The sequence below is a fragment of the Lampris incognitus genome, chromosome 2, assembly GCF_029633865.1.
Source record: "Lampris incognitus isolate fLamInc1 chromosome 2, fLamInc1.hap2, whole genome shotgun sequence".
Lineage (NCBI taxonomy): Eukaryota > Metazoa > Chordata > Actinopteri > Lampriformes > Lampridae > Lampris > Lampris incognitus.
In genome coordinates, this window is record NC_079212.1 from 127,875,485 (window position 1) to 127,898,640 (window position 23,156).

At 44.5% G+C, this 23,156-nt stretch overlaps 1 pseudogene; it reads right to left on the reverse strand.

Moving 5' to 3' along the window:
• The window catches only part of LOC130131970 (dynein axonemal heavy chain 1-like), a 37,505-nt pseudogene that overhangs the window by 5,991 nt on the left and 8,358 nt on the right, over positions 1 to 23,156 (reverse strand).

Genomic DNA, 23,156 nt, shown 5'->3' on the forward strand with positions numbered 1-23,156 from the left:
TCTTTTGTCTGGACAGTGGAGGAGAGAAGAGGCGTAGAGGATAATATTGAAGAGGAAAGGAGATGAAAAGACAACAGAGGAGAGAAGACAAAATAAGTAAGTGTCAGGGAGCGTTTGTATTTACATTAGGTTACTGACAAAAAACAAACAGGACATTCTATTAAGTACAGCTCCCAAAAACACACTTGATCCAAACAGGGGAGCTTTTGGGTTTCGAAATTAGGAAGAGGGCAAGAATCAATGAGAGGATTTGGGAGGGTAAGTAAATGAGAGGCAGACCTTGGTGCAAGATGTGACAAAATCATCGGTGAGGTTGAGGTAGGTCTTAAGCAGATTGGCCTTGATGCTTTGAGCCATTCTGGAGGATGGGCACTGGAAAATTATTGCTGGGCAGACTGGTCAGCCACAGACGGACGTCCTCGTGCTCCTGTGGAGGAAAGGCATGGGGGGGTTGAGTGATAACGGGTATACCTAACACCGTTAAAGTCATGCGGGGATCTTGATGTGTGGCTTTTCTACTGGTCGAATTTTCGACACAACTGTTCATTTCTACGTAGGTGAGAAGTGTCTGTCTCTGGGTAGTCTTGCTTTTGTGCAGATGTGGGTTTTTGTGTGTCTGTGTAGCCATGTACATATTGGTGTGTGTGTGTGTGTGTGTGTGTGTGTGTGTGTGTGTGTGTGTGTGTGTGTGTGTGTGTGTGTGTGTGTGTGTGTGTGTGTGTGTGTGTGTGTGTGTGTGCGTGCGTGTGTGCTGGTGTACTTTTGTGCATACGCAGTGTCTCATGTTCAGACCTTATCTGGGTCAACACCCTCGATTAGTCTCTCCAGGGACGGCGTCCAGCTGGGAGCGAGGTGACAGTTCTGGAAGAAGACCCATTTACTGTGCTCCGTGGCACGGTGGGTCATGGCCTCGGCCAAGGGGCCCTGAGTCAAGCACATGCACAGAGCAAAGCCCAGCAGTGATAAACAGGGCCCTGGAATCTGGGGCTGGCTGGAATACTAAACAAATGAAATGAACACAAGGCTTTAATTTAAAAAACAGCGCACACTTGCTCCCCGGAGGATTTGTTCTGCTTTTTTAGGAGAGCAGGTAGTAGCTCTGTCAACATTTTTCCAATATTTCCAGCTAACACTGTGGGATGTAGTATGTCTAATAAGTCTATGAACAAACAGTGCAACGGTAGGGAGGAAATCAAAGACGGGCAGATGCAGCGGTCCAGCGTGAGGTTGAATTTTGACAAAGGTATCCATTGCTGTGTTTGGGAAAATGGGCCTGCATCTCAGCTGCTAGCGCAGCATCAACATTTTTCGTTAGCATTTCCTTCTATGTCCTTTGTGTGTGTTCATAATATGGCACCTCCAGGAGATGCCTCTAAGTGCTGTCCTCTGGCTTGAAATAGAAATAAATAATTAGGACTGGGGTGGCCATTCTTAGGAAAATGAGAATGACCTGGTTCGGCCGAAAAGTGACTCTGTGTGTGTGTGTGTGTGTGTGTGCGTGTGTGTGTGTGTGTGCGTGTGCATGCGTTAGAGAGACAGAGAGACAGAGGCAGAGACAGAGACAGAGGGGGAGAGAGAGAGAGAGAGAGAGAGAGAGAGAGAGAGAGAGAGAGAGAGAGAGAGAGAGAGAGAGAGAGAGAGAGAGAGAGAGAGAGAGAGAGAGAGAGAGAGAGAGAGAGAGAGAGAGAGAGAGAGAGAGAGGGAGGTGTGAGAATGAAGACAAATAAGAATGGCTGGCGCAGGCAAAGGGTACTTATGGTCTTGGGAAAACTTCATGACGTCAGCAAACTTGTAGCGGTCAGCTGCAGGATGGATGCCAGGGGCGAGGACAAAAATGAGGGGAGTGGAGGTGATGACTCCTTGAAGCCCACAGACAAGTCTGACGTCTAGGGGGGTGAGATGGAAGAAGGAGGGGGAGAGGGAAAAAAAACAATATTACACAAGTACCACATCTCACAGAAAACGCTCATTATGAATTTTAGCGAAACTGAAATTTTAAACTCTGTTCCAGGCATATGAATGATTGCACTGGAACTGACTCAAGCAAGATCAAGTCAACGATTGAGGCTATTATGATGTCAAAAATGGTGGCACGGTGGTGCAGTGCTTAGCATGGTCACCTCACAGCAAGAAGGTCCTGGGTTCGAGCCCCAGGGTAGTCCAACCTTGGGGGTCGCCCCGGGTCGTCCTCTGTGTGGAGTTTGCATGTTCTCCCCGTGTCTGTGTGGGTTTCCTCCGGGTGCTCCCGTTTCCTCCCACAGTCCAAAGACATGTAGGTCAGGTGAATCGGCCATACTAAATTGTCCCTAGGTGTAAATGTGTGTCCGAGTGTGTCGGCCCTGTGTTGGCCTGGTGGCCTGTCCAGGGTGTCTCCTTGCCTGTCGCCCAATGACTGCTGGGATAGGCTCCAGCATCCCTGTGACCCTGAGAGCAGGATAAGCGGTTCGGGTAATAGATGGATGGATGGACGATGTCAAAAAATCTTCATGGAGTTACACTGGTAAGATTACTTGGCGCCATTATTAGCGTAACACATGTGTTGACTTCCACACAAATGGTAAAGCTGCACATAGCAGACAAAGACTACCTGAGGCTCTATGAAGCGCTGTCCTAGCTGAGCTGAAACAAAGTCCTGCAGGCCATGAGTCAGGCGGTCAGCCCTCAGACAGCACAGGACAAGCAGTTTTTGGAACATGTCCAGTTTTATGTTCCAACCTGCTGGAAGGAGCTCCCTGCAGATACGTGAGCGGGTGCATGAACACAGAGAAACCCGCATGCAAATACAGATGCAAAATTTAACTCAAACAACGGACAAAGGAGTACGCAAAATGCAATTACAATAGTTTATCTGTGAACACACACTCACACACACACACCACAACATCCAGTTTCTCCATCGGGGTACATTTAGAATCTAATCTAATCTAAATGAACCCATTTATGTGCTGCGATATCTATCCAGACATACTTGTGTGGCTCAGTACTGTCAACGATTCCCTTGAAGCCTTGTGTGTATGTGTGTGTGTGTGTGTGTGTGTGGGGAAGCTTTCTGCCAGACTGTTGAAGTTGGGCCGAGTGCTGAGACCCAGGATGTCCTGCCAAGCATGCTCTGACAACCAGCTCACCGCTGGGTTGGCAAGTTGCTGGACCAGCATTCCCCCAAACAACAGGTAGCACGACTCAGCCTCACACACACATACACATACACACACACACACACACACACACACACACTGAGCATATTACATATTACATCCATAAGTTTAATGTTTGCGTCTACCTGCTGTCAGTGTTGGCAATGCCAGCCATGAAAATGCCAAAGAACCACTCCAGAGAATATTGGTACATAGGGTGGACATTGGACAGGTCAGACATGCAGAAGAAGAGTATCTGTGTACGCACGGCCACAGGCACATACCCCAGACGGGTGGCGTCGATGACCCTTTGTGTCTCCTCTGCCACCATCACTCTAGCCCAGGAATGATGTTCAGCCTGTTTTGCTGGAATATCTCACTGGAGTGGCTCATCAATTACATACTGACAGACTATCTAATACTAACTGAAGGGAGATTTTGACCTATATAGGCTCCAGCATCCCCGCGACCCTGAGTAAGGATAAGCGGTTTGGATAATGGATGGATGGAGTAAATGAAACAAAATGACCACAGTCCATTACAATGCACTGAAAGGATTCTTCAGTGCTTTCATTTCATTAACATGTGTACTTGAAACTAGTTTTATGCAGTGTAGAAAACTGAAAAATGGGATTTAAGATGGTGATGGGATTTTAAACTCTCCTTCAGTCTTGACCCCCCCAACCCCCGAATATGCTCCTTAAAAAGAGTCATTGCAGACACTTGGATTATACGATATTTCATACGGACGGGCATGCATTTAGGCATTGTCTATATAGAGTCATTCGTGATAATGCACACAACTGGAGCAGTGGTTGGATTTCCTGACCTTAATCTCTCCTGCTTTGACCTCTGAGGCCTCCAGCACTCCTCATCGTCCCCATGGTTTCCCTCTGAGGAGCTGAGTTGCAACAAGATCTGGTCTTCAATCTCTTTCAGCTCCTCTTTCATTCTGGCATCGCTAACTATCAGCTGATTCTTAGCCTCTTCCAAGTCTGGATGGTCTTCAGCCACCACCGGGCCCAGCAGCTGGTCTTCCAGTCCACTGGAACCACGCGCACCACACACACACACACACACACACACACACACACGCACACAAACAAACACAAATGCAAAAACACAGATAGGATCAGAGACTGAAAGGCAACGGGCAGAATCAAGGTAATTTCTAAATCAATACAAGAATTCAAATGTAACAACTCAAAATATCATATATTAGGAAATGTTCTGCTGGTTTATTTATTTAATAAAATGAGAGTCCCTCAACCTTAATATTTTCACCTTTGGCTTGACTTAGGAGGCAGATGCACTGGGAACATCCTTTAGCAATGGTAAATCAAATCAAATCAATGTTATTTGTATAGCCCAATATCACAAATTACAAATTTGCCTCAGTGGACTTAACAGCACCACAACATCCTGTCCTTAGACCCTCTCCTTGGATAAGGAATAACTCCCTAAAATTAAAAAAAAAAAGCCTTTAACAGGGAGAAAAAATAGGAAGAAACCTCAGGGAGAGCAACAGAGGAGGGATCTCTCTCCCAAGACGGACAACGTCCAATGGATATTGCGTTTACACGATTTACACAATACAACATTGAAAGAGAATAAACAGAATTATAATGGATTTATAAAATCTATGAAGAATATGATGAGGAGGATGCCAAGCAGTGTCCAGATGCCATCGAAACGGTCCAGGACCCAAGCCACGCGACCAGCATCATCATATATATAAAAAAAAAAGATAGCTCAAGTTGATCAGGCTAAAGATATCACCAATTGATTCCTAATGATTACACAACATAGTTTATGAGATAAAATATCCGTAGATCTTTCAAAATTTGGTTTTCAGCCACACTAAATTGTGCTAGCTAATTTTTTTTTTTAAATGGCTTTGCCCCTGCACCTGGTGGCATACCAGTCATGTCCCAAATGCATACTACACAATAATTCCAACTGTGTTTTGAGTAAGTACCATGTTCACTCTGGGAAAACAAAAAAAACAAAAATGAAGTATACCTAAAAATTCCAACATGCATACTAAATCTGCTCGATTTTTGAGTGTGTTGTTGGTGAACTCTATTGTCCCATAATGCAATGCATTTCAGAAACTGGAAAGCTGGAAAATGTTGGAAAAAAATGGTGGCTGGCGATGTGACCCATGACAGAGCAGCAAGCCAACCCTCAATGATGTATAAATGTGAGTCTAACCTATGGTTTTTTTGAGTAAAGTAACACTGGAGTAAAGTAAACAAGTCATCTGTTATTTATGAGAGCGTCACTGCCATCTCAAAGGAAAATGCTACAAAGAATGATTGTTATGATTGTTATAAATTATGGGATGAGAGTCAGCACCTCCAAGTTTGAGGCCATGGTTCTCTACCGAAAAATGGTGGATTGCTCCCTCCAGGTTGGGGATGAGTTGTTGCCCCAAGTGAAGGTGTTCAAGTATCTCGGGGTCTTGTTCATGAGTGAGGGTAGGATGGAGTGGGAGATTGACAGGTGGATTGGTGCGGCATCAGCAGTAATGTGGACGTTGTACCGGACTGTTGTGGCGAAGAAGGAGCTGAGCCAGAAGGCAAAGCTCTCAATTTACCAGTCAGTCTTCATTCCAACCCTCACCTATGGTCATGAGCTGTGGGTAGTGACTGAAAGGGTGAGATCACGGATATAAGCAGCTGAAATGAGTTTCCTCCATAGGGTGTCTGGGCTCAGCCTTAGAGATAGGGTGAGGAGCTCAGACATCTGGAGGGAGTTTGGAGTAGAGCCGCTGCTATTTCGCATCGAAAGGAGCCAGTTGAGATGGTTCAGGCATCTGATTAGGATGCCAGGAGGCATCCTGGGTGCCTTCCTTTGGAGGTTTGGCACAGCCAACTGGGAGGAGACGTCGGGGTAGACCCAGAATTTGCTGGAGGGACTACGTGTCCAATCTGGCCAGGGAACACCTTGGGATCCCCCAGGAGGAGCTGGAGGGCGTTGCTGGGGAGAGGGACGTCTGGAGTGCCCTACTTAGCTTGCTGCCACCGCGACCCTACCCCGGAAAAGCGGCTGAAGATGAGATGAGATGAGATTATAAATTACCAGATTACGGATTGAGGATGTTAAAAATCCTTAGGAGAAGAGAGTGAACAGATGACAATGTTGTTGCAAAGGTAGTCCTATGGGAGAGAAATTCACATAGGTTATACTTGGGTTTGCATTGTTGAAAGTGACAGGTGGACTTGAATAAACTGTGAGTTACCTGGGTGCGAGGGTAAAGTTAATGAGGGTGATGTTGTTGGAGATCTTTGGAGAGTGGTGAGGGTTAGTCAGCTTGCTGGTGGTGTACATCTTGAGGTCATCACTGTATCCCCCAGCTTTATCACTGTTGTTCCCCACTGCTTATACATCTCAGGGCCACAGCGCATGAAATGTTTCATCAATCAATCAATCAATCAATCAATCAATCAATCAATCAATCAATCAATCAATCAATCAATCAATCAATCAATCAATCAATCAATCAAGTCGCATTTTACATAGCTTTTTTCTAGCTGCAACAGCCATCTTGAAGACCAATTTTGTAGTGTTTTTGCATAGAGTTGACATGCTATTGATTACGGATTATAATAGTGTTTACACTAGTGTGCATGAGTGTATAAGTTAGTGTGCATGAGTGTATAAGTTCCAAACTTTCTCAACAAGTAGGCACGATGGCCCAGTGGTTAGCACTGTTGCCTCACAGCAAGAAAGTCCTGGGTTCGAACCCCAGGCCGTCCCAGGTCCTTTCTGTGTGGAGTTTACATGTTCTCCCTGTGTCTGAGTGGGTCTGGTTTCCTCCGACCATCAAAAAGACATGCATGTTAGGGTTAATACTCCTGTCTTTCTCCTTGAGCAAGGCAATGGAAAGAAGAACTGGAGTTGGTCCCCGGGCGCTGCAGCTGCCCACTGCTCCTATACAATAAGATGGGTTAAATGCAGAAGACAAATGAAAAAATAAAGTGGCTTTCTTTGGCTTGGCTTTCTTGCTATAGCAGGATCCATCTCCTCTCTCACGTTCTCCAGGAGGCAGGGTTTACCAAAGTAAACGGCATTCTTAAGACTGTGGAGGACGTCCCGGTCACTGAGTTTCATAAGATTCAATCCATTGTCACGCCCCTGGAAACAAACAGGACAATAGATAGGTGATCAAAGAACCACTCAAGTAATACCATTCTAAATATCACTGTCTCTCAACTACAAACACTGAAAGGGCCTCTGGAGTAGTAGTAGCCAAAGGGGTCCTCTTCATTATCTCCACTAAAACACCCACTGATGCCCAACCCACCTTCTTTAAACATTCATACTAGATTACTCCATACGCACTCACCCAAACTTTATAGCACAAGGAATATTAGGAGATGATTTAGAATTATTTATTTATTTATTTTCATTTTGAGATACTTTATTGATCCCCATGGGAAAATTATGCTCTGCATTTAACCCATCCTAGCTGTGTAGCTAGGAGCAGTGGGCAGCTACAGCACCCGGGGACCAACTCCAGTTCCTCTTCCCATTGCCCTGGTCAGGGGCACAGACGGGAGTATAAACCCTAACATGCATGTCTTTTTGATGGTGGGAGAAACCGAAGCACCTGGAGAAAACCCACCGTAGACATGGGGAGAACATGCAAACTCCACACAGAGGATGACCTCAGATGACCCCAAGGTTGGACAACTCCGGGTGTTCGAACCAGAACCTTTTTGCTGTGAGGCGATAGTGCTAACCACTGCGCCACTGTGCTGCCCAAAATGAGCAATCGGGCCTGTGAGAAAGGCATGGACAGGGATGATAGACAAAATCTTGGTGCAGCCAAATTTATTTTACTTCTGATGCACTCTTTCATTCTTGCCAAATACGTGCACAGACTTAAACCTCTCTCTTCACCATGATTTTGATCCACTTGTTGGCTTGTCCCTGTGTATTGACGAACAGAGCCCAGCACTGAGAATAGTGGGAGATCAGACCATTCTGCACAGACGAGTTATCTTTGGGCAATCCTGTTAACGGCACACATTAGAGTAAACAAACAAATGTAATTATATAATATAGCTTGTGATATTAAAATCAGGTGGGTTGAAAAATATACTGTCTTGTTTTAGTGAGTGGCTTCTTAGGTTCTGTGTTTGGAAGTTAGCTGAAGAAAGGCTGGTTCCAACCTGCCAGGTGCAGATCTTGACTGGGTTTTCCAGGGTATTGATGAGGTTCAGCTAGCTCTTCAATGTAGCCACTCCTCAGCCATGGCTGCCCTGTATTCTCCCTGAAGGCACAAGGATAACAAATATATATAAATATCCACACACACATAAAACAAAGTATTGTTGCCATTTTGGGATAACAATGTAATAATATTGATAGAAAACGTTTTAATGGTGAACTAAAACACTCTCAACCAGACTGTTATGAGTCACTTACAGTGAAGGGTCCAAGGTAGGCCACGTGTGCAGCAGAAAGAAGCACATCTCCTGCCACATTATTGACCATGTCCTCCAGATGCTGCACTGTTTCCTTCCAGCGCAGCTTTTCATCTGCCAGCCCACTAATAAACTCATAAGCTAAAGAGAGCCAACACATCACCAGATCAGAGAGCATTCCCAGACAATATCATTAGACATTCACCTGAGTGAGAGCCTTCTCTAGGTCAGTTGCTGTTGATACAACATAATGAGCACCAACAAGGTCAATATCAGCAGAAAATTTGAGATGTTTACACTATTAGCAAGAGTCCTTAGCACTCAGAGAGCATTTTCCCTTGGTCTTGCCAAGTGAGAGTAGATAAGTGGTGTTATTTTTATTTTTTGGACCCCCCCCCTTTTTTCACCCCAATTGTATCCAGCCAATTACCCCACTCTTCTGAGCCATCCTGATCTCTGCTGCACCCCTTCTACCAATCTGGGGAGGGCTGCAGACTACCACATGCCTCCTCCGATACATGTGGAGTCGCCAGCTGCTTCTTTTCACCTGACAGTGAGGAGTTTCACCAGGGGGATGTAGCGCATGGGACGATCACAGTATTCCCCCCAGTTCTCCCTCCCCCCAGAACAGGCACCCCGACCGATCAGAGGAGGTGCTAGTGAAGCGACCAGGACACACACCCACATCCGGCCTCCCACCTGCAGACACAGCCAATTGTGTTTGTAGGGATGCCCGACCAAGCCGGAGGTAACACAGGGATTTGAACTGCTGATCCCCGTGTTGGTAGGCAACAGAATAGACTGCCACACCACCCAGACGCCCTTGTTATGTTATTTTAAGTAAATTATTACCACTAAATTTATTGCTCTTTTCCTTCCTCTCCCTGTCTCTGACCTTGTCTGCACGAACCAGGTGGTTCTCACAGAGTTGGCACTTCTTGTCCAGCTCATCTCTCTTGGGCAGACAGTCATGATACTTTGCCTGCAGCGAGGCACTTCCCTCTTCTAACGTAGCCAGTTTCTCCTTGGCTTCGTCCAGGATGTGCTGGGTCACTGCCTAGTCCTTGCGTGCCTCCTGGAGAGCTTGCTGTCCCAAATGCTTTCAGCATTTAGCAGACAGTCATCCAGGGTGACTCACAACAGTAGTTAGACATGGTGAAACTGTTTCATATGGATAAAAAAAATGAATAGCTAGCAAGGAGATTTCTATTCATACCCTTTTAAGCTCCACAGCTTTAGCCACAGTAATACACATGCATGGCCCATACCCAATGGCAAATGGATGTACAGGCTTTGGATACTTTGGCAATGGAAGCAGGCTGGAACTCCTTGTTATCTATGTAAGGCTGAACTAATTTGATTACAGCATCTGGGATGTTATCCTTCAGAAGAGATTAGAGTATTATTCGAGTATGAACAGCTGATTTTTCATAATCTGTGAATCTCAAACAGATAGAAATCACATAAAGGAAAAACCACGACACCTTTTGTTTATTTTTTGTAGTATCAAAAACAAAAAACAGAAAAAAACCAAGAACACATTTATGAAGCAAGCGAATCAATTAATAAATCAACCCAACCATAACAACCATAGAAAGAAAAAGAAGAAAAGAAAAGAAAAGAGAAGAACAGAGGGGAAAACAAGGGAGGGGAGGGGGGCATTAATCAGGGGACAAAGATTGAAGAGTTAAACAACATCAAAAAGGGTTGCCATCTGCCATAGAAGTTATCAGAGTGACCTCTCACAGCGTATTTGATCTTGTCTAGCTTAAGGAAGGGCATGGTATCCCTGAGCCACTGAGTGCTGGAGGGAGCCTTGGTAGACTTCCAGTGGCGAAGAAGGTGGCGTCTCGCCAGGAAGGAAGTAAAAGCTAGAACATCTAACTGCTTAGAGGTGAATTGGTAGTAGCCTACTGGGAACGCAAATATGGCAAAATGGGGAGAGACTTTTATAGTTTTTGAAAGTATTTTTGACATAGTATCACAGTAGCTCTGCCAAAAACAAGGTAATAAAGGACAGGAGTAAAACATATGGGTGAGATTGCAGGATGAAGCATGACATATATCGCAACTACCATCAAACCAGAGATGCATGAAAATCCTTAACCTCAGTGACATCATACTTGTTGAGGGACTTGAGGCTGATGAGGGCAGCATGCAGGGCTGCCAGAGCCTCCTCCAAGTCTTTCTGGGTATCCTCAGCAATAGCCCCTGCAACACAGGCTTTCTCTACAGCTTTGGCCTCCTCTGCTTGCACCGCTATACGGTTCTCCTCTGTAACTACTATGTCTTCCTAACAATTTATAATCACACAATATGTGGAGGTATACAATATAGAGTCTCACATTGGAAGAACACTGCACTAAAACTTCACATTGTTGTTGAGGGAGCCAGTAGGAGCCATTTAAAACCGATAATCTATAAACTGTGGAGGAGATAAAGTAAAATATTTTAAGATGAGTAACAACTGTGAGAAAGGTGTTAACTAACTAAACTACAACACCAAAAAAATGAGCCAGAGCAGCTGTGTGTACACCATATCAGTGTATAGAGAATGGTGAAGACAGGTACGTAAGTGATCATTCTGAATGGCTAGTCTACTTCTTTTTCACCATCTCCATTTGCCTTGATCTTCTCCATGGCGACCACAGTGTATTTGCAGCCCCCTCAGAAGAGGTCTCATCGTTTCCACCTCTTCCTGTATCTTACTCACATCCCCTGCTGTGCTAAGGAACGACAGGATTACAATTCAATACCCATTCACATGAGAGCAATGTCGAATACAGATACGCCCACATTAGACATTTCATCACCCTGAAGAAAATATGATAACTCATAACTCCAGTATGAAGGGGGATAATGACTTGCTTACCAGTGAAAATGATCTTACAGATAGCCACTGAAACCCCTTAATATACTATGTGGATGATAATTTTCAACTAATATCAATATGTATGTATCCTGATTCCTTCTTTTCCAGTGACAAACCTTGTCCAGACCAGTCTTCATGCGCTGACGAGCGCTGTGTAGTTCTTGCTTCTTGTGCCCAATGAGAGCAGAGAAGATGCTAAGTAGCTCTTATATGTAACATAGTTGCGGCGGGACAGCTCAGCAAGATACTGCTCACACCTCTTGGCTACCATCTGATGGATCATCATAAACATCTGAATCTGGAGAGATTGACAAATGAATACAGTGCACATGATAAAAAAAGCCTATAAAAAAAGGCATTGGGTCAACTACACACATTCTAAAACCAATGTAAAGAGTTGATTAAACTGTTAACTAAGTTGAATAAACTGAATGAATTGCCCTGAATCTTGAAATAACTCTCTCTCTCACACACACACACACGCGCGCGTGCACACACAGTGTTTGCACCATTCCCTTCATGGTGGTGGAGCTGGCCGGTAGTTCTGGCAGCTCATTGAGGAATGAGGCAGCCACAGACTGTAGGGCCTCTTCTGGTCAGTCACTGAATCAGTCTATGGTGCAACTGGTCACCAGAGATGGGAACTGCCTCAGTCGGGCCCTAAACACATCACCAACAGGATTATAAGTGGATACATGATAAGGAGAGAATAAGTGAGAATGATAAGGGTGGCTGAATGAAATCAACGAGCTAGAGGTTAAAAGAAGAATGATGTAAGGGATTTAGAAATTAAGAAACTTAAATCACTCGTCTCTTTTCCCTTAGAGCCAAAGGAGGAGAGTTCACATAGACACAGCACACAGCACATCATGTAACACTAAACTAACCTCATGCAGCGAACAATGTGGATATTGCTGCGGACCCTCTTGGTGTAGGCGACCATGAGGTTTGCTTTCGTGGGCTGCTGGCCCAGGTCTTGCATCACTGGCGTCATGGCTGCATGGATGTGCCCGTTTGTCCATTGTGTACAAATTGGGAATTTCCCCAGAGTTCAAGATGTTGTTCACATCCTCAAGGAATGACTCACTTTTGATCTGTGGAAATTATGGAAATATAGTGGAAAGTGTGAATGTGCTGTGGAGAGACCGCAACCAGTGAATCAAATGTTAACAGTATTTTTTACACTCAGTCATGATGTTGGTTACATTGAGTTCCACTATTTCAGCCAACTCTACCATCATCTGTCTCTAAAAATGGTAAAAACTAAAGGTGGATACTCTGAGTGACCATAGTTCTTAGACAGCTCAATCTTGAAACAGTCGTATTCTGATTTGTTTTTGGACAGGACCCAGTAAACATATTGTAACGATCATGGATGAATAGGCTCGGTAGCCCTTGGCTAACAGGTCGGACCCTTTAGTCGACTTCTGACACCAATATAGCGAATTCGGGGGGCAGTATGGGAACCGCCACAGCCGGGACGTGAACCCGGGTTTCCCGCACCACGGGCGACAACATTAACCTGTCAACTAAAGGGCCCGACTGTTAGCCAAGGGCTACCGAGCCTATTCATCGGTGATCGTTACAATATAATTAACATAAAAAGGACAGAGGAAAAAAAACATGCGTGGAGAATCTAAAATATTAATAAGGTCATTATGTGTGATGGCTTTTGTCTTATAATTTATAATAAAGTCAAATGAAGTGACATTATTGAACTGGCACATGGGTGCGTTTGTGCTGAATAGCTTGACAGATTAAGTATGGGAGTCGAGCTTGGTGAGTGACTGGTGCCCGCTGCCAGCCACTCCTAGCAGCAAGGCATTGGCCAAAGGCTGGCGAAGGACACGGCTGATACGGCACATGTGCTGGATGGCGTTCATGTAGAGCACCAGATTCATCTTGGTGTTGCTGACCTGGTTGGACTCATCCATGTACTCCTCCATTACTCGGATCAACTACACCAGGTGATAATGAGGAATAAAGCTTCAACATCCATTTGCAAGAGGTAGCAACAAGATGTCAAATCATCATCTTCATATTTGGATACACTTATCATCACTAATGACACGCTACAATGTAAAACATTCATGCAGTGTCTGTGGTGAAAACCTACAGATTTCTGGGTCAACATAGACACAATCATCAAAAAGGCCCCGCAGAGGGTATACTTTCTCTGCCCGCCCAGGAAGTTCAACCTGCCTCAGGAACTGCTGATTCAGTTCAGTGTTACCTATGGCTTGGTTGGACGTCCCAACAGAACATTCTGGCCGTGTCTGCGGGTGGGAAACCGGATGTGGGTATTCGTCCTAGTCGCTGCACTAGCGCATCCTCTGGTCGGTTGGGGGGGATTGCTTGGGGAGGAGGGGGGAATAGCGTCATCCTCCCATGTGCTACGTCCCCCCTGGTGAAACTCCTCACTGTCAGGTGAAAAAGAAGTGGCTGGCGACTCCACATGTATTGGAGGAGGCATGTGGTAGTCTGCAGTCCTCCCTGGATCGGCAGAGGGGGTGGAGCAGCGACTGGGATGGCTCGGAAGAGCAGGGTAATTGGCAGCAGTGTTGTAGTCGAGTCACTAAACCTCGAGTCCGAGTCGAGTCTCGAGTCCCCAGTGTTCGAGTCCAAGTCCGAGTCCGAGTCACCAAAGAAAAGTCGAGTCGAGTCCCCATTACCTGAGTCCGAGTCAAGTCCCTATTACCCTAGTCCGAGTCATCAAGGTTGAGTCTGAGTCGAGTTCCAAGATGGCTCCAGTGATCCACTCGGGCACAGTCAAAGATCTGACATACAAATAAAAAAGGTCTACATTAAACAAAAATGACACAGCTGTCACTATTTCAAAGGGAGTTTATTTACTTTGTGACACGATAGCCAAACAAATGCACACCCACACACTCGCACACATGCACGCGCAAGCATGCGCGCACAAACATTTTTAGAACAGTCTGAATTTCTTTGACATTCTGAACACTGGATGTGCTTCAAAACACATTTGATAGCTGTGAATAGCATGATATTAGCAAATGGTGGAAACAGTATACAGAAGTAAGTTCCACAGCATACAATACATTCATAAAAACTAGTCAAAAGACATTGTCTCTCAGGAATAGTTAGGAACAAAAGGCTGGTGGCACTAGTTTTAAGCATACACGTTGCATTTCAAAAACATAAGATCTGACAGCATGGAACTACTCAACCTTGCACGGTGAGGCCTCATCAAAATGCCTCCATGACTAAATACCCTTTCAATGGGCGCACTGGAGGTAGGGATAGAGAATACCTGTGTGGCAATCTGATAGAGGGTAGGGAATTTGGATTTGTTTTGCTGCCAAAACCTGAGGCACGGGACTGAGTCAGAGTCCTGCTCAGCGATCAAGTTGAGGTATGCAGTCAACTGAGCCTGGCCAGACGGCTTCTTCTCGGTGGAGGAGGGAGTCCTCCTATAGTGGGAGAACATTCTCAACTGCTTCTCAGGAGGAGACTCTGAAAGTTCACCTTCCCCTGGTCCTGTTGCTTCCGCTGCATCTGCTGTTGATACCGCTTGCTTGTCACCCTTTGCCTTTATATACTCTGAAATGAGAGGGGGGCATGGGGGACTCATTACAAATATGTTATTGACTAGGCCTACATGACAAATGACACGCCTATGTGCTTTATTGTAACACCTTCAATGATATAAACATCACAACAATCAAATAGTTAATCACTTAACTAACATTAATCAAAACATTTCTCACCTTTGATCTCAGTCTTCAGCACATCTTTGACGTCACTGTCCAGCTGCACATCATGTTCTAGCCGCTGGAAGCCAAATGCTGGGTCCAACACAGATGCTATGAAGTAGGCATTGGTGAAAGGAAATTTGGTGGGGCCTCTTCCTTCAGCCGGCTCACATCCTGGTATCTTGACTGCACTGAAAACCTCTGCAAACCTTGTTTTCAAGGAGCTCTCCAGAGCTCTCACCAGAGGCCCACAGTATCTGGCTTTTCCTCTTATTTCCTGCAGGTAACAGCGCAGAGTGAGGACACAGGGCACAATCACACTGACGGTGACAGTAGTCTCACCCTGAGTTAGGTTGGTTGCCTCTAAGAACGGATCAAGAACTTCGATCAGTTCTTTAAGCTGAGCATACTCTCGCGGGGATAAGATAAGGCTTTTGTGCCCCACTGATTCCAACACACTGGACAGCTTTTGCATGTCTAAATGCACATAAGCCTTCACCTGCTTCAGAGTGGAATTCCATCGTGTGGCATTCGCTGTTGGAATTGTTGCATCACCAGAACACGCTTCAAAGCAGTCTTTAAACGAGGTGCCACTGTGGAGGAGGTTGGCTGCACGGGATAGCTTTGCTAGGGTGCTTGACAGCCCACTGGTGTCTTTCAGACCATCTTTTATGACCAACTGCAGTGAATGTGTGAAGCATGATAGTCTCTGCATCTTACAGTTCTCAGCCAAAGTGTCATTGACTGTCTGTTGATCTTCTGGCATCAGGTCTTGCCATATTTCATCATCCTCCTCAAATGTGCTGGGATCATGAGCTTCAGCATCACAAGGATCCTCTAGGGGAAAGCTGGCCTGGAAAGCTTTGGATGCATTGTCAGTTATGACAAAGTTGATCTTGTCCTTAATCAGGTATTCTTCAGCACAGCATTCAAACATCATTGCAATCTTCTCTCCTGAGTGTTTCCCATGCACTCTTTTGCAGGAAAGAAGATATGACTGAAGGCTGAGTTCCTGTTTTTTTTATCCATTGCCACTGTGTGTGCTGTCACTCCAAGGAATGACTGCATCTTTCGATCACTCCAAATGTCTGTGGTAACAGCAACACTCGATGCTTCTGCCAGCTGGTTCTTTATCTGTTCTTTCTTGACTTCCACCATTCCTGGAATGGTCACAGAGGAAATTGTGGATCTTGCTATGGGCCGGTACTGAGGGTCCAGGACATGCAGGAAGTGCTTGAAGTCCTCGTTGTCAACGATGGAGAGTGGCAAGCAGCACTTAATGATTAGATATTTTACAAGGGCATCACTTATAGCCTTCTGACGTGGATGTTTGAGGTCGTACATCCTTTGCTGTCCATCATTTAAAAATGATGTGATAGTCTTCTGACCTGGAGCAGCTGGCATCACATCTGAAGCAGTGGAGGCACGGTATTCTTGGAACCTAGGGGAAGATAGGATACACACTTTAGCTTGCTGATGCCAAACTGTTTCAAGTAATCTTTCTCACAGCAAAAAATGTGTAACGTTATAGCTATAACAATATGCAATAACAATACAAATGTTACACATTATACACATAGTGGTTTGAACCATAACCAGTTAAGTTACATATTTAGTTATCTATATAACTAACATTACCATATTAGTAGATTAACTAATGTAAACTAGCTGGATAAATGAAAAGTATGAGAAAAGATACATAATTTATGAGACTAACAGGACAGGGATTAATTAGCAAAACCCAGTCATTTAATTATTGATTTAAGTATGTTACATGCTACCTAGCTGAGCTTTAACTCTCTATCCTCCGTGAGTCTGTATGTTTATTCTGTATGGGTCAGGGAGGGTGTGATTTTGTTAGAAGATAGAGCCAGTTCATAGTACTGTTCAAAAGCTACGTCGCGCGTGTCTATTTTTAGAATTTGGCACACCCAATGCTGCATATATGCAAAGAAAAATATCCCCATATTTACAGTAGCCTATGCGGTGTCACCAATCACGATACGGTTCGGTAGTTTTCGGTACATCGGGGGGGGGGGAATGCCACATCCGTCAAATCTTGTACCGTCTCCAGCTCTCAAGAAAACCGGTGGCGGCATCCACATTAGCTTTCTTCAACTAGTCCATTTAGCGAGTAATAGCCTACAATTATTTTTATTTGCATTGTAAAGTTGTGCACATTTTATCAACATTATTTGTGGATGCATATAGGCTAGACTTCTTCCTTCTCCGCACTTGGAGAATATTCATGGCGGAGACCTGCCATGTGCGGATTTGTTATTGCTAGTTAAGATTAATGCTAACACGGTAGTTCAGAGTGGTGTGTTTTTTCCGTTAAGTGTATGCTACTTGGTAATAAGCTAAATGATAAATAAGAAAAATCAGTTTTAATCTCCCTATAACACGAAGACGCTGCGTGTTACTTACCAACTCATCAATAGTGAGATGGATGGCACGCTCGTACCGAAAGCGAACCGTACTGTGACTTTTCTGTGCAATGCTGCATTAGCATTCTAACAGTAACGTTACTTAACTTACCTATACAATCTCACTTGGTTCTAGTGATATGATATACCCACACGACCTAACCCAACATCTTGGACCAGTGGTTGAGTTACTTCAGAGGCTATTGTTACCGTAGCTAGATAGCTAGCTAGCTAACGTTAACTGATCACCAACCATATCATCAACTGACAGCATATCACTTACTTTTCTGGGTGCATCCTTGACAGATGTCTGTTGAAGTTTGAGGTTGTCCCGGTCTTCTCCTCAATAGTTCGTTTACATATCGAACATCTAGCAGTGATCTTGCTGGAATTTGTTGTAAAATCTGTGTAAGCAAAGCGCACAATTCGGGGCGTCTCTTTAGGCATCTTCGCGCTACTGAACATGACGGTATGCACGCCACGTGAATCCGCATGTAGGTGGAACACACGTGCCTGCCCTTAGTCGAAATTGAATAATGTTACAGTATTAATATAGCTATCAATATATTTTAATAGGGCCTATTATTTAAAAAAAATCTAACAAAAACAGTCTTTATCAATTAAAAAGTCAGAGTCCGGGTCTCCAACTTCCGAGTCCGAATGCAGTAAATTCGCGAGTCCGAGTCCAAGGCCGAGTCATCCGTGCTCAAGTCCAAGTCGAGTCACGAGTCATGAAAATCAGGACTCGAGTCGGACTCGAGTCCGAGTCCTGGACTCGAGTACTACAACACTGATTGGCAGTTGGGGAGAAAAGAAGGGGAAAAAAATCCAGTCTGTCCTCTGCACATCCTTCACTGTCTGGTTTGGATCAGCCACCAAACAGGACAGGGACTGACTACAATGGACAGTTAAGTCTGCAGAGAAAATCATTGGTGCCAACCCTCCATTCAGGACTTATACATCTCCAGACCTAGGAAACAGGCAGGCAACATCACTGCAGACCCATCACACCATGGTCACAACCTGTTCCAACTCCTCCCCTCTGGTAGGCGCTACAGAGCACTGTACACCAAAACAACCAGATATAAAAACAGGTTCTTTCCATGGGCTGTCATTCAAATGAATGCTTAACACTGTCAAATAAATCTAACCATTTTGTATATACTGTACTGTATATTATACGTATACTGGTATGCTCTGTCATGTCCATCTACCTCAGGCATATATGTATGTAACCTGCTAACATCTATTTCAGCATCTCTGATATATTCTCTGCACCACTGCACTTTATCACCTCTTATTTCACCTGTATATAGTCAATCCTTGTGTAGCTATCTGAAGATTGTTGTGTTGTAGTGTTGTTATTCTATATTAAGTACACCGAGAGCCACAAAACCGGAGTCAAATTCCATGTACGTGCAAACCTACATGGCCAATAAACATGATTCTGATTCTGATTCTGAAAACAAAGGGAAAAAAATCCACCAGGAGAAACTGGAGCAATGGCCTCAAAGCATTTTCGCAGGTGGGGTTGAACGGCAGTGGGGTCTTTAGTCTGGGACAAAAACTCCAGGAGTTCATCATCTGACAGGAAGGAGAATCTGCAGACAAATCCAAGGTCCGGTAAATATCAGGGGCTGAAGTGCAATAAAATCATTTCCATTACTGAACTCATTTGGGGGAAAAAATGTGATATTGGGCTATACAAATAAAATTGACTTGACTTGGACCAATTAAGACCTATTAATTTAGGCCTATTTAGACCTATTAACCATGACCATTATATTTAATTGTAATTCTGATTTTAGTCTAGCAGCCCTGAATTATAGTCAATTATAGGTGATAATACACAATGGATTTTATTCTTGAAGGTGCCTCTGTAAATAATGGCAAATGTTATGATTTGTTCTTGCACAGTTACGTAACATTAACACAATCTGTTATTAATACCAACAGTTAATGATTGCCAGATGTATTTTTGGGACACTGCCATCTTAGCAGGGCCCTACCTGGGGAACAAGCCTCGCTTGGTCTCCAGGTACTCACTGAGCTTCTTTTGGACAACCTCTAACAGCTTCTTACAACTTTTCAGACTGTCCACTAAACGTCCATCTGGACACAAGGAAATCACCTACAGAGACAAACAAAAGAAGACAAAAAACACATGTGCCCGGGAGGAACACACACACACACACACACACACACACACACACACACACACACACACACACACACACACACACACACACACAAACACACATTATCAAACGAAAATAATTTACACAATTCTTGTGTTAATTAGTCTAATCTTGTCAGTGCAGGATGAAACTCAATTAGTCAAAGATGGTGCTGTGGACAGCAGCCACAGTGTGTTACTCTGAAATATTTTCTTTGCTATACTGTGGTTTGTTAGTTGTTCTTAATCTCTATTTTATCAGTGTTTAGCGTCATGTATTTTGTATTATTTTGAGTGTTCCCCAAGGGAAGCAATCCTAGTAGGTTCCAAATTTACCTGCGAGTAAACTTGCAAACTTGAACTTAAAATCTCTCTGTCCATATTGAATGTTTTGCATAATCGAAATTTCTGTGACGTTGGAAACCCTGACCTGTCGGTTACCTAGGGCACTTTTTATAACCATTCTCCACATGCGTTCCACATTCTGGTATCTCTTGCCCTCCATGGGCAGCTGGTAGTTGATGTCATCAGAGCCGAAGATTGGCTCCAGGCAGAGCCAAGAGCTTTGGCATCTCCTCCAGCACTTCCAGCACTGACCAGCAGAGGGCAGTAGAACAACAAAAGTGACGCGCGACAAGGCAATGACATGGGGCAATGTTTTGCATCAAGTTTGTAGTGTGTGTGTGTGTGTGTGTGTGTGGGTGGGTGGGTGGGTGCGTGCGTGCGTGTGCGTGTGTTTGTTTGTACATGTGTGTTTATGCATGTATGTGCACTTGTATATCGACCTGAGTCATCCCGAGCTTACACTCCCAAGCAGTGATGCAGTCCTAAAAGGGCTTCTTGTACGGCGAGAAAGACATGTTCTGTGTCATCACTATCTAGTCATTCAGAAGCTGGGAGTCAAGTTAAGTCAAGTTAAGTCAAGTCAAGTCAAGTCAAGTCAATTTTATTTGTATAGCCCAATATCAAAAATTACAAATTTGCCTCAGGGGGCTTTACAGCAACACATGATAACAGGCATGGGTACAAGTCTATGAATACTGGGATGGCATCCAGCGCTTTCCCTGTGCCCCTGTCCATAGGGTTAGTGGTTGTGTCAGGAAGGGCATCCGACTTAAAATTTTGCCAAATAAATATGCGGACTGACAAGACCATACCAGATCGTTCGGGGCTCCATACTGGATCGGTTGGGGCCCGGGGTGACGGCGGCTGCCATTGTTGCTGTGCTCTCACAGGGTTCTGATGGAAACTGTGTAATCCGCTGTGGTAACCCCTGAGAAACAGGGAATAAGCTGAAAGAAGAAGAAGGGTTTCACAGCAACACAACATCCTGTTCTTAGACCCTTGCATCGGATAAGGAACAACCCCCTAAAAAACCTCTTTGACAAGGAGAAAAAATAGGAAGAAACCTCAGGGAGAGCAACAGAGGAGGGATAGCTCTACCGAGATGGACAACAGGCAATTTTTACACAATTTACAGAATACAACATTGAAAGAGGATAACAGAATTATAATGGAATTATAAAATATATGAAGAATATGAGGAGGATGCCAAGCAGTGTCCAGACACCACCAGAACAGCCCAGGACCTGAGCCAGGTGCCAGCATCACCATGTAGACAAAAAAAAACACATTAGTCAGATATCTGAGTGAGAGAAGGACATAATGTTAAAATAGGATAACAAAAGGATATGGATTTATAAGATATATAAAAAGAAAATGTGATGAGGGGGATGCCAAGCAGTGTCCAGGCGCCGACCACCATCACCATGGAGACCTGGGAGGAGGACAGATTGCACGTGCACACAAGGGAGACTCACATCACACCATTTACACACAGAGGAAGAGAAAGGAGAAGACATCATTCAGAGAGAGAGAAAAGACACGTGAGAGAAGAGAACAGTTTGCAATAGAAGCACTCAACTTAAAGGCAACTAATTGTAGGTTAAGGTAAAAAGATGAGTTTTAAGTTTGGATTTAAAGGACTCAGCAGACTGATTGTCTGACAGCAGCAGGCAGGTTATTCCACAACAATGGGGCCTCCCCTGGGCTCTTCAGGATGTAGGTACCCGTCTCATTGTAGGGCAATACGTCCAAAAACCACTGTCGACCACTCGTTTTCCATCTTATCCAGAGTTTTGGTGAAGGGGGTGAAAAAGCAAATGATTAATTTTGAAAATATCTAATATTTTAACAATCCAAAAAATATTTAAAACAACAAAATACAGTGTTTAACATGACCTAGGGTGTCCCCTTCACGTCCAGTGTTATGATATACATCATCGCTTCCTCCAACATGACATTTCCAACAGTTTAAGCCATTTTCTCACATTACGAATTTAAAAAGAATAGAAGCTTTGACAACAAAACAAGCACACCAGGCCCGATGACTAAATAAGTACTTGTAGGAAGGTACTTGTTCGATGGTGTTTTCTTTCCCAGCAACATCACCCACATAGGCTTTCTTGTCTATTTCTGCAGGTCCATCTTCAAACAGCGGGAAAAGGTAACGTCAGTTTGGGGCTTGATGTTAATCTGGATGTGATCAGAAAGCATCTGCCAGTGGTGGCTCTTCTTTCCTGGGTTCCTCGGGCCCTGGATCAGAGGGATGTAGAGACAGAAATCCTCTATCCTGCTGCGGACATCAACTGCCACCATCGGGTAGTCTGGAGATGGAGGGTATAGAGGTGAGGTAGAATAAATGGAGCATAATCCCGTGCTAACAGTCTTCTGAAGAATAGTTTCTTGGAGTATCACATCTTAATTTTAAGTAAGAATCATGCACATATGTATCCACAAGATTAAAAAATTACTGAGTTAATCCATGCCTCACTGACCAGGGATGTCCTTGAACTGTTTGACACATTTGTGGATGGTCTTGAGGACATCTGTGACATTGCATTCCAGCTGCTCCGGCTCAGCGGCTGGAAGAGGATCATTGAGCCAGTTCTCATGCCAACGCAGCCAGTCAGAAGTTGTATTCCATAGGTTTCCGAAAGGCTGGATGTCCCTCGTCAGCTTCTGCAGGCGGTCGCACTGTAATGGATACCATAAAACACATTAAAAGAAAGAAGCGATACAACAATGACAGTGGTTTGTTAAGCAATTCCAGTTTATGCGTTAAAGAGAGGGGTGGGTTAAAATTTGCATCTTGTGGGTTGTCCGGGTAGTGCGGCAGTCTATTCCATTGCCTACCAACATGGGTATCGCTGGTTCGAATCTTCGTGTTACCTCCGGCTTGGTCGGGCGCCCCTACAGACACAATTGGCCGTGTCTGCAGGTGGGTAGCCGGATGTGGGTTTGTGTCCTGGTCGCTGCACTAGCACCTCCTCTGGTCAGTCAGGGTGCCTGTTCGGGGGGGGGGGGACTGGGGAGAATAGCGTGATCCTTCCAC